Below are 10501 nucleotides of genomic sequence, written 5' to 3'. Positions count from 1 at the left end.
AGCACAAAAGGAGCAAGTGTCAGATGCAATGCTCTACTGGATAAAGAAGCAAAGTGCAATATGATTGCAAAGAATATCCAAAGGATCCTTTAGATCACTCTATGCAAGTCAGGCTTTCAAAACTTTAAGTTAATTGCTGACCCAACTAAAACCTCTAAGGAGACAACAAGAAAAGCAAAGATATATCATCCAAAGTACTCAAGAAAGCAAAGGAAGGTCAAGCAAGTGTTTGTTCCAAGAAATTTATTCAAAGTCAATGATTAGTTTGGATTAAGGACGGGAAGTCAACACACAAGGACAAACACATGGGATGGATAACATCACAATGGAGCTTAAAATAATAGGAGTACTATGGAGGTAGCAGACAGATATGGGTACCAAAACCGCAAGTTAGGGCATATGAAGTAACTTCAAGTCCCTCCCAAGAAAGAAGGCCCTCAAGGTATCAACTTCGACAATATCCTAGGATACCTAAGAAGCAAGTATACAACAAAACAACATCGAAAGATGCTAAAGTTTACCATAACTCTCAAGAGGATATAGAACAAAGAATCTTCCTCTTGGACAAGGATTTTACACAGGGAATACAAAGATTTGGCTACCAGTCAACCATAAGCCAACTGCAACTACACCACACCTGCATGAAGATCTCAAGAACTCAACAAGACCTAGAGTGAATCAAAGTCAACAATGGAGATACAAAGTTATCAAGAGATTTGGATTCCTAAGATTTTCAATGCTCATAGTCAAAGGCCAGATGCTATGACAGCCAATAGAGGCCTATAACAACATCAAAGACTCCTATCAACACGCCCAATTGGAGAATCAAATAGATAATGGAGTTTTCACAGTCAAAGAAGGACAATCCAACCAACACAAATGCAGATTCAAAGATGATAAAACAGGTATGGCAAAAGAAACCTTCAATGCTAACTTGGTCCTTCACTAATCCTCTTTTTGAGGATTCAAGCTTACTTTTACCTGAAAAAATGTTTATAGTAAGCACAAGAAGGTAAAAAGTCAAGTCACCAGGGTGCAAAAAACACTCTTTGGCATAGTCAGAGTCGGGCTGCTGAGCCATAAAATGAGCAGCATTAGTCCCAAAGTTTCAAGTCATATTAAACTCTGTGCTAAGAGTCGTAGTTATTAGGCTTACACTCAAGCTGAAAGAGTTGAGCATATCTAAAGTCGTGTTGCTCATGTTGGATTAGATTAGCATAAGAGTTGAAGTCTATTAACTTATAATTGGTGGACTATCGTAGAGTCCAACACTCACGCACAATGCACAGTAAGATCAGAGCACATATCCTCGACAACAAAAACCATTCTTAAAGGGGTGCTAGCTTGCAAAGCCATGTCATATGCTTTTATAGCTACACCATCTTTTTGAAGAAGTCCTCAAAATCTTTCTTGCACAACATATTGTTTTCCATGCATTTTTGTGTACGCATAAATAGGATGTCCCATTATTGGACATATGCATTAGACACTCTTTTTTGCTTCCACCTATGCACCTTGAGTGGACTACAATAGGTGAACCAATGTTTCATCATGCTACCCTTTCATATTTGCTACCTTTTTAATTTCATATCTATTAGCAAATAATCCCTTGAGTACTTTATTAATATTTCCCATGCTAATAAGTATCCCAATAATGCGCATATCCCAAAGGCATTTTTTTCCCAGTGGGTTTTTTCCCTTTGGTCATCCAGGTATTAGACCCTAATTTAGAACCACATCATTCTACTTCCCTTGTACATAATTTTCATAAATAAGCAGTGGCCTCATCATTATGCTATTACAACAAACAAATGCAACATCATCTCTCACATCAAACATATTTGGACCAATCAAGATGCTACAACAAATTGAACCTCATCAACAAATTCAACGACAAATAAAGATGATCACCCCATCAACAACCAATCAAAACCTTCCCTTGCCTCCACGGACATTTTTCAACAGTGACTGAGGACGAGCACTAAAATCGGAAGGGGGGAATGTTAATTGAGTCAAAGTCAGTTAAGAGAAGGTGCTAAAGACCGAAGATGTAAGAATGCACATTGAAGATCAAAGTGAAGAAGTAGTAAAGATTGGAGTTACACATTTTCCACATTTTCTTAAAATGGTAATATATTGTAAATTCTCGATTTATTTCAAGCCACTGTAATGTTTTAATGTGTTACGGGCTCAATGGGAGTTCCAAGCTGTAAAGAGCAGGTCAGTTAGTGTGCCTAGGTAGAAGATTCAGTAAGTGGTGGAGCCCTAAAGGCCTTGAGTGCTCGGACATTGCTTATTTTTACCTTAGGTATATAAGGCAGTGTGTAAAAGAAATTAGGGTTCTCAAGCTCATTTGTTGAGAGCACACTTTGGTGAGAGCTCTTGAGGTATGTGGCTATGGAGTCCTTGAGCTTCTCCTTGCTCATGTGATTTGATTAATACTAATTAATGCTTAATTCTCTTTCACTATACATCTCTCATGCTTCTTATAATTTCCTATGATACTTAGATTAGCTAGAACTTAACTAATTAGTGGTTAATCCCTCTCTAATCTTGTGTGATTGCCCTCTTTTGCTTGTGTGTGCATGTAGGTTTTATTGGAGTGCGGTGCTCGATAGATCTATGTGTGTGTGTTTGCGATTACTGTGTTGCATGATAGGATTAGTGTTGTGTGCGTCTTGCAATCGTTAGTGTGTGTGATTCGGTTGATTAGAGGTGAAGAGAAGTGGATGTGGAGATTGCCCATCATTGTGGCTTAGCTCCTCCATAGGCCAAGAAGCTCATCTCATAGAGTTCACCATTCGTGTTGCCATGATTAGTTCACTAACCGTGTGAGTGTTTCCATGCCCTAGCCAGGTAGCTCATCCCTCCAGATTGATAATTTTGTTAGTCATTGGAGCTATGCAACGATGGAACCCCCAACAGTGCCCCTATACCACATGTGTGTCCTGGCCTTGGCCCTGTCAACTGTCTCGTCTTACCTAATAAGGTTCTATGTGAATTCATGCCTCAAATCACAATGCCATTTCTTGATGATATTTCTATTAAAGGATGTGAAGAAAAAGAAAAAGATGAAGCTATGGATTTGAGAAGGTTCCGTAACTTTTGTTGCAAATAATATGTGAAGATTGTGAGAAGATTTTGTGAAGGTTGGAAGAAGTCAATCTTATCCTTTTGGGGCAAAAGTCTACATTCAAAGTCAATGAAGTGCTGATTGAGAGGCATATTTGTGGTCCTTATGGTAGAATACTTTGTCCAACAAAGGTGGATGCAATCAAAAACATGAAACAAACATATACAACAATAACTAAAGTGCAAATATTTTTGGTTGCATGCGTCTTCTATTTTGTTTATATACCACATCATATGTACATGTAGAAGATCCACACTATCGATGGTTGAGGAAGAATGAAAAGTTTTAATGGAAAGAAGATCATACAAAATCCATGAGAAATCTTAAGAAGCTACATCTTTCACCTAAGCTAGACTATGCATGTGGAAGACTTGTGATTCTAACATTAGGTACAAGTCCTACAAGGATTGGATGGGCAATAGGAAAAGATGATGAAGAAGAAAATAGGTAGGTGGTAAAGTTTGGTGTTGAGATTCTAAGTTCTTACCAATGCAATTATGTGTAGGTAAAGAGGTAATTGTGGGGAGTTGTAGTATAGCATTGAAGTGTGACAAGAAGTACTTGACAGGAGCAATAGTAATTGTGGAAAGTGATTGTTTACCTCTCCTTGGCATTATTACAAACTATTCAAGTCGTGACATGTTGCAATGTATTGCCTACATTAAATCTTTGAATCCAAAGTTTTAAGAATATTGCAGGGAAGGAAAATCCAATGGTAGATATGCTATCTAGATCAAGGTATTAAGATGAATCAAACATGCTTGTTGAGGGAGATGACATAGGTAACGTTTTACACTATTTCTCTGCTAAGGGTGATCAAATGTGTTTGGTACCTCGACTTGAGCCATTCAAAGAGGAGATGTATGAGGATGAATGATTTCTTATTGGTCACTACTTAAGTACCTTGCAAAAGCAAGAACATTGGTATGAGCAAGAATTCCACGGTATAAAAAAATAGGTAAATGGATATTTTTTGAAGAATGGGTTTCTTTGGAAATGTTCAAGACAAAGAAGCGTATATCCATAGAGGGTAGTATTTGATAAGGACATTCAAATGAAGCTTATCAAGAAGTTTCATGAGAGTGTATGAGATAGTCACTGAGGTGTATGGGAAACCTTTTCCAACTTGAAAGAAAGATATCGATGGAAAAAAATGTACAAAGATGTATCTCACTATGTGGAGTCTTGTGTAACTTGTCAAATGTATTCAAATATAAAGCATCATGATGGGTTGCACCCTACTTACTCATTAACCATGCATTACAAATGGGTAGTAGACTTAGTAACTATGCCTTTAAGATTATGGCAAGTGAGATACTTAGTTCTGGCAAGAGAAATATATCTTACCGAAAAGATGTGCATTAAGGACAAAGACTACAAAAGAAATATGCAAGTTTCTTGTGGCGAATGTAATTTTTCTTTATGGCTGCATTAGAAAAATAGGATCAGATAGGGTCGAGATAGATGGTGAGGAAGCCAGGGAGTCCTTTTCCATGTTGGCAATAAAACTTGTTGTCACTACTGCGCTTACAATCTTGAAGGGAATGGTAAATTTGAGCATGGGCATTCTCCTATCATTAAAGTTCTGGGTAAGTGTCACAAAGGTAAACTTGAAGAGTGACCAAGGTTATTGCTTTACACTTTATGGTCTTATTGTGTAGCTCATGGCTCAGTCATCATCATCAATTATATGCCTATTGAGTTGATGTATGGTCAAAAACATGTAATGCCGATTGAGGATGTTAATGCAACATGGAATGTATTACCTTGGGATGATGGAATGAGAAAGAAATACCTTCTTGATTTATGCATACAACAATTAGAAAGAAGGCCTAAATTTATTGAGTTTGTCACGATTGAAAGAAAAAGGTTGAAAAATAAAGACACGGTTGATAAGAGACACATGCTCAGACCAAAAGAAATAAAGGAATGTGATTGGGGGTTGTTGTATGATGGTTTTCTTGATAACCATCACTTTACAATATAAAATCTTGCAGAGAGATGGTCCGATCCTTATGTTGTTAAGCATGTACATGGGAATGCAACTTATACTCTATGTGTGTTAGATGGGATAGAAATGAAAATTGACATAATAGGAAAACAAATTAAATTGTTCAAAAGAAGAGAGGATGCTCATCCATTTGATGCACAAGCAAGTCATGAAGATGATGGATCTGACTATGTGCAAAGTGAGGATGGAAGTGAAGATATGGTGTTTGACCATGAGTTTTGATGCTTAATAAAGACTATTGTGGCATATATTGGAGGATGCGCAGGTTTATAGGGGATGGATATTGTACTATGGCACATAGATAATGTGAAATTAAAAAATTTATCTTATTTTTTATGATTTTGATATGTTGGAGCAAATGCTACATGTACATAGTGTCATATGCATGAAAGTAATTGCTATAGTTGCAATTGTGTGCATACCTTACAAGGGAGTCGAGGCCTTAGACATGGAATAGTTGTGTGTTTTCTCACTTTAGAACATGCCTACATTGGATTAGTGATGTACATATGTTAATTGCATCATGGTGGTACACTCATTTTGCCTAGAGAGTTCAATGCACGAACAACGTCTGAAAATAGCAACTAGCCTATGTACAAATCAATGATGTGATTAGAGGTCACAACAATTGAAAAACGAGGTTCAACATGAAAATTGAGCTCTAGGGAATTTTTCAAAATTTTAGGAATTTTTTTTAGCTCGTTTGGGCTTTCTATGGCCAAATGGATCATTTTGGGCTAGAAATGGCCTAACCCACATGCATAGAGACATCTAGCACACACTACCTTTGTACACTTTGTACAAGCATGATTTATTTGCATCCAAGTGGTTCAAAAGCAGTAAAATAAGACCTTCAAAGTTTTTGGGTATCTCGTGTCACTCTATAAAAACATGTCACATATTGTCCCTCCAACAAGCATAGAACACTTTCAAGTGTTTCATGTACATACTCTAGCATCAAGTAGTGAGTCTTTATAGTTTGCATCCCAAGAAGGCATATATTCTTATGAAAAAAATCTAAAAAGTGTGGCTTCTCTCACCACCCATTTCCATACTTCATTTAACATCATACACATGGTATACCAAGCTGATCTACCTCTCTTGAAGATAAAACCCATGCGCTTGTGATATCAAGCATATCCCAACTACCACAACTGCATTTGCTCACCCTACACTTTGATTCTTAGACAACCTCAAACACAAGGTACTAAGAAACGGTAACGTTATCCAATGATATCTTGTTAAGTTTAAGAATTATCCTTTTAAAGATGCTAGACGGATGCAAGGAACCTAACTTAAGGATAATATGAACCTTGTCAATGCTTACAATGCTACACTAGAGTAAGCAAATAAAAATGCATTTTAAATGAACAATGTTTTTGTTTTATAAGACTCATTCTCTTTCTTTTATTGTGCACAAAATTTAAGAAGTATGCATGCTTAGGATCATGTTTGAGTCTTCCAAACACTAACAAGTAGAACTTGTCACTCTACTTTGGAAGTATGATATGGACTAAAGAGCAGACATGCTTGCGGCAGCTAAGTCTCCCAAGCACCAAATGGATTATTCATCCATTCTGGAATGATGTCGTAGGGTAAAAAGGGATCCTCTACCCGCTAAGAAACATGGACTAATTACTAAGCTTTATCTTCTCTACCTTATAGTCGAGGACGACTATGATTTCAAGAGAGAGGTAATGTCATAAAATATAATATCTAACTTTACCAAATGATTTTCTCATATTAAACTGATCACTTAATATGGGAATATAAAAGGGAAACAAGAGTTAGGATATAGATATGTGCTTCTAGACCTATCTCAACAGGGGACCAAAAGGAGAAATAGTTGCATCTCAATAGGGGTTCAAAAGGAGACTGTCTACCAAAGAGCAATGTGCAATAAGTGCTTCTAGATTTACCTCAACAAGGGACCAAGAGGAGAGATGGTTGCAATTCAATAGGGGTCCAAACAGAGGTAGTCTATCAAAGAGCAACGTGCATCTAATGGAGCTTAAAAGACATTAGGTTTTCCTTCAAAGACCTCCAAAAGTTAGTGTTAAAAAGTCATTTGACCTTAGGCAAGCTAGGGCTGACCTTGAGGTGGGAACCCTACCCAAGCATGATGTGCTTGTCGGCTTGTTAGCTGAAGTGCTTAAAATGTTTGTGGGAACCTTACCCAAAGCTTGAGGTGATTTTTATGCTTAAAATGACTAAGGTTCTTGAAATGTTCAACTCAAAGCTAAACTCTCAAGAGGCATCAAAGTTCCATGCTTGATTGACTAAGTGCTTGAAGTATTCAATTCAAACCAAACTTAAGAAGCATTCCATGCTTGATTGACTAAGTGCTTGAAGTATTCAATTTAACCAAATGACTTAAGAAGCATAAAAGACACATGTTTGATTGACTAAATGCTTGAAGTATTTAATTTAAACCAAATGACTTGAGAAGCATAAAAGACACATGTTCAAAAAATTCTCCACATGTTGGCCCTCATGATGTGCTTGAATCCTATTGGAAAGGATTTAAAGGGGTCCAATGAGAATTTAAATGCATAAAAATAAATAATTAAGTTCTTTCTCTCAAAGAGGAAAAAGAGGACACATATCCTAAATGATATAATTAAATATTACTAGAGAGAGAGAGAGAGAGAGAGAGAGATAGTTCTATTATTGTCCTCGGAGGTCAAATATGACCTATGGGACCAAATGAACATGTCACGTGGTGTGAATGGAGGTCATAAGTGACTCTCGATGCTAAAAAATGACTAAAATGAACGTCACAATAGAGAGTCCACATCGTGGTTGGGAGAGGAAGGTATGTAGGGAGAGTTCATGGCTGAATATATGGGGAAAAGAGGACCTAATGTGGTCAAAAGCTGAGCACTCAAGTAGTGTGTGGTACTCACTCTCTCGCACTTGATGAGGGCATAAGGTGCAAAGTTGATGAGACTCCTCACCAGTGTCCCAACGTCCTGTCTCGCAACGTAGAGAATGGGAGCTAAGACGAATGGAGGCAATGGTGCGGATTACACTCAATGGGATGGGCTCAAGGATGTAGGGATGGGTTCGGTTACTGCGTTCGGAGAAGAAGAGAGATTTGTAGTTTAGGAATGTGTGGGGTGTAATGGCTAAAGCGAGAACCTCCGGATTTCTCCCAAGCCGTGATACATTGGCGTTGTAAGAAGACCTCATTTACTTGGGAGTCGATCGACGCATCCTTGACCAAGTGACATGCATCCCATCTTCCAAACCATTTCTTGATGTCAAGCATCCACCCCGAACTTAATATTTTGCTGAGATTTTGCTCTTGCATGTCTTTTGCACCTTTTGACTTGCTTCATATGCGTTTATAGGAAGTCGATACAAAGGGCTACGTTGTGTCTTAAGCATGTACACCACAACCCTTTGCATGCCCAAGACCTCAATGGGAAGCGATCCAGACTCAAAAAGTAAGAGCATGTAAGGTGTTTGTGTCTTGACTTGGAGAAAGTTGGTGAGAAAACGCTTTTGGACATTCTCAAACTCTTTCCAAGTAGACTTCCTGATGCTACCACCCCACACCTCCACTCCATAAAGAAGCACCGGTGTCACCAATGTGTCAAAAGAGGTACTTTTTGAGAGCCCAACACTTGATCTCTCTAGCATTGCACATGTTCTCAAATGCATAATAAGCCCTCTTTCGGGCTTCCAATCGACGCATTGCGCAATCCTTCCATCTATGATTGGATGGAACCTCAAGACCAAGGTACTTGAACCTATCTACCACTTCAAGTTGCTCATTGTTGTATACAATGCATGGATTTTCATCATTGAGGGTCTTTACAAGCATAACCTTGGTTTTTGGATCCATTCACGATCAGTCCGCTATGTAGGCAAAAGCGTTCCAAGACACTCATAAGCTTTTGTGCATCTTCTAAGGTATGTGCCAAGAGCACTATATCATCGGCATAAAGCAAAAGCATGATCACCGCATTTCCGATCTTAACCTCTTCTATGCCTTCTTGTTGCATAAAATCAAGAACCATGCATTCCAATTCATCAATGAGTAGCCCAAAGAGGGTTGGGGGAAGTGGGCATCCTTGTTTGACACCAATGGTGCTTGCAAAAAATTCTGAAATTCCATCTCCCATACGTAGTCAACATATCACTTTTTGGTAGATGCAAAAGACTGCATGCATAAATTCTCTCGGCACTTGAAGGCTTTGCATACGTCTCCAAAGATTTGCTCGCGATACCATGTCAAAAGCTTTCTTGAAATCCACAAAGTAACAATACAACTTTTTTCCTTTGAATCGAGACGCTTCCATAAGAACTCGAAGAGTGACAAGGTGATCAATAGTGCTATGATGCTTTTGAAAACCTGCTTGGCCTAGTGCACGTTTGCCGTTCTTTTCAGCCCATTCACTTATTTTCATCTCCATGATACATCCAAATAACTTTGCCATCAAAGAACCAACCATTATAGTGCGATAGTTATTCACATTGTTTACATCTCCTCCTTTGTGCAAAGGTTTGATCCAATTTTCACTCCAATCATGAAGCATGTCATGCTGAAGTGCAAGGTTAAACATATCGCATATCCAATATCGTGTTTTCTTGCTTGTCCATTTAATCATTTCAGCCTTGATACCTTGAAGGTCCCGTGCCTTGCGAGTAGCAAGTTTCTCAAGCGCGCGGCATATATTTTCAATGGTAAAGAAGGGAGGCATAAACGGAAGGGAGCTACAACACTCCATCTTATCAACATTAGGCTGCTCATAGAGATTCTTGCAATGAATATACATATCCTAAAGAGTCAAGTTACCAAAGCTCTCAACACACTTGCCTTTTAGATTTTGCCAAACCTTGCCACATGCATGTGCTTTCTCTTACACTAAAGAAAGTTGTTTTTTGACTTCCCACCTTCTCCTCTTTTTTTGAACAAGTGCTTTGTATGTGTATGAATGTTCCAAGTAACTTTCTTTTTCTTTGCTTGCATCCAACCTTAGTAAGTGTTTTCGGGCTTGACTACATTCCATGTCGCACCATTTCTTCTTGGTGCTACCCTTCTTAGATCTTTTGCAAGACATGTGTTTCACCGAAAAGCATTCCCTCGCACAAGAGAAAATTACTTCTTTGAAAACTTTCCACTTGCATTCTAATGTTGGGCTCTCTTGATGCTCTGTCATGCTTAACATTTGGTCCACCATATCAACATATATAAGTGCTCGTTTGAAGTCTATACGTAGGTACAAATGATTCACATCATGATTGGAGGCTACATGCTCGGGTCTTTTACCACACTTGAGGTCAATACATAGCATCCTATGATCCGATTCCGGATTCCATTCACCAAGTGTAAAGCTTTGTATGCATTC

The sequence above is a fragment of the Adiantum capillus-veneris genome, chromosome 12 (assembly GCF_014529385.1).
Source record: "Adiantum capillus-veneris isolate H3 chromosome 12, ASM1452938v2, whole genome shotgun sequence".
NCBI classification, from domain to species: domain Eukaryota; kingdom Viridiplantae; phylum Streptophyta; class Polypodiopsida; order Polypodiales; family Pteridaceae; genus Adiantum; species Adiantum capillus-veneris.
Note: the sequence above shows the minus strand (reverse complement) of the source record.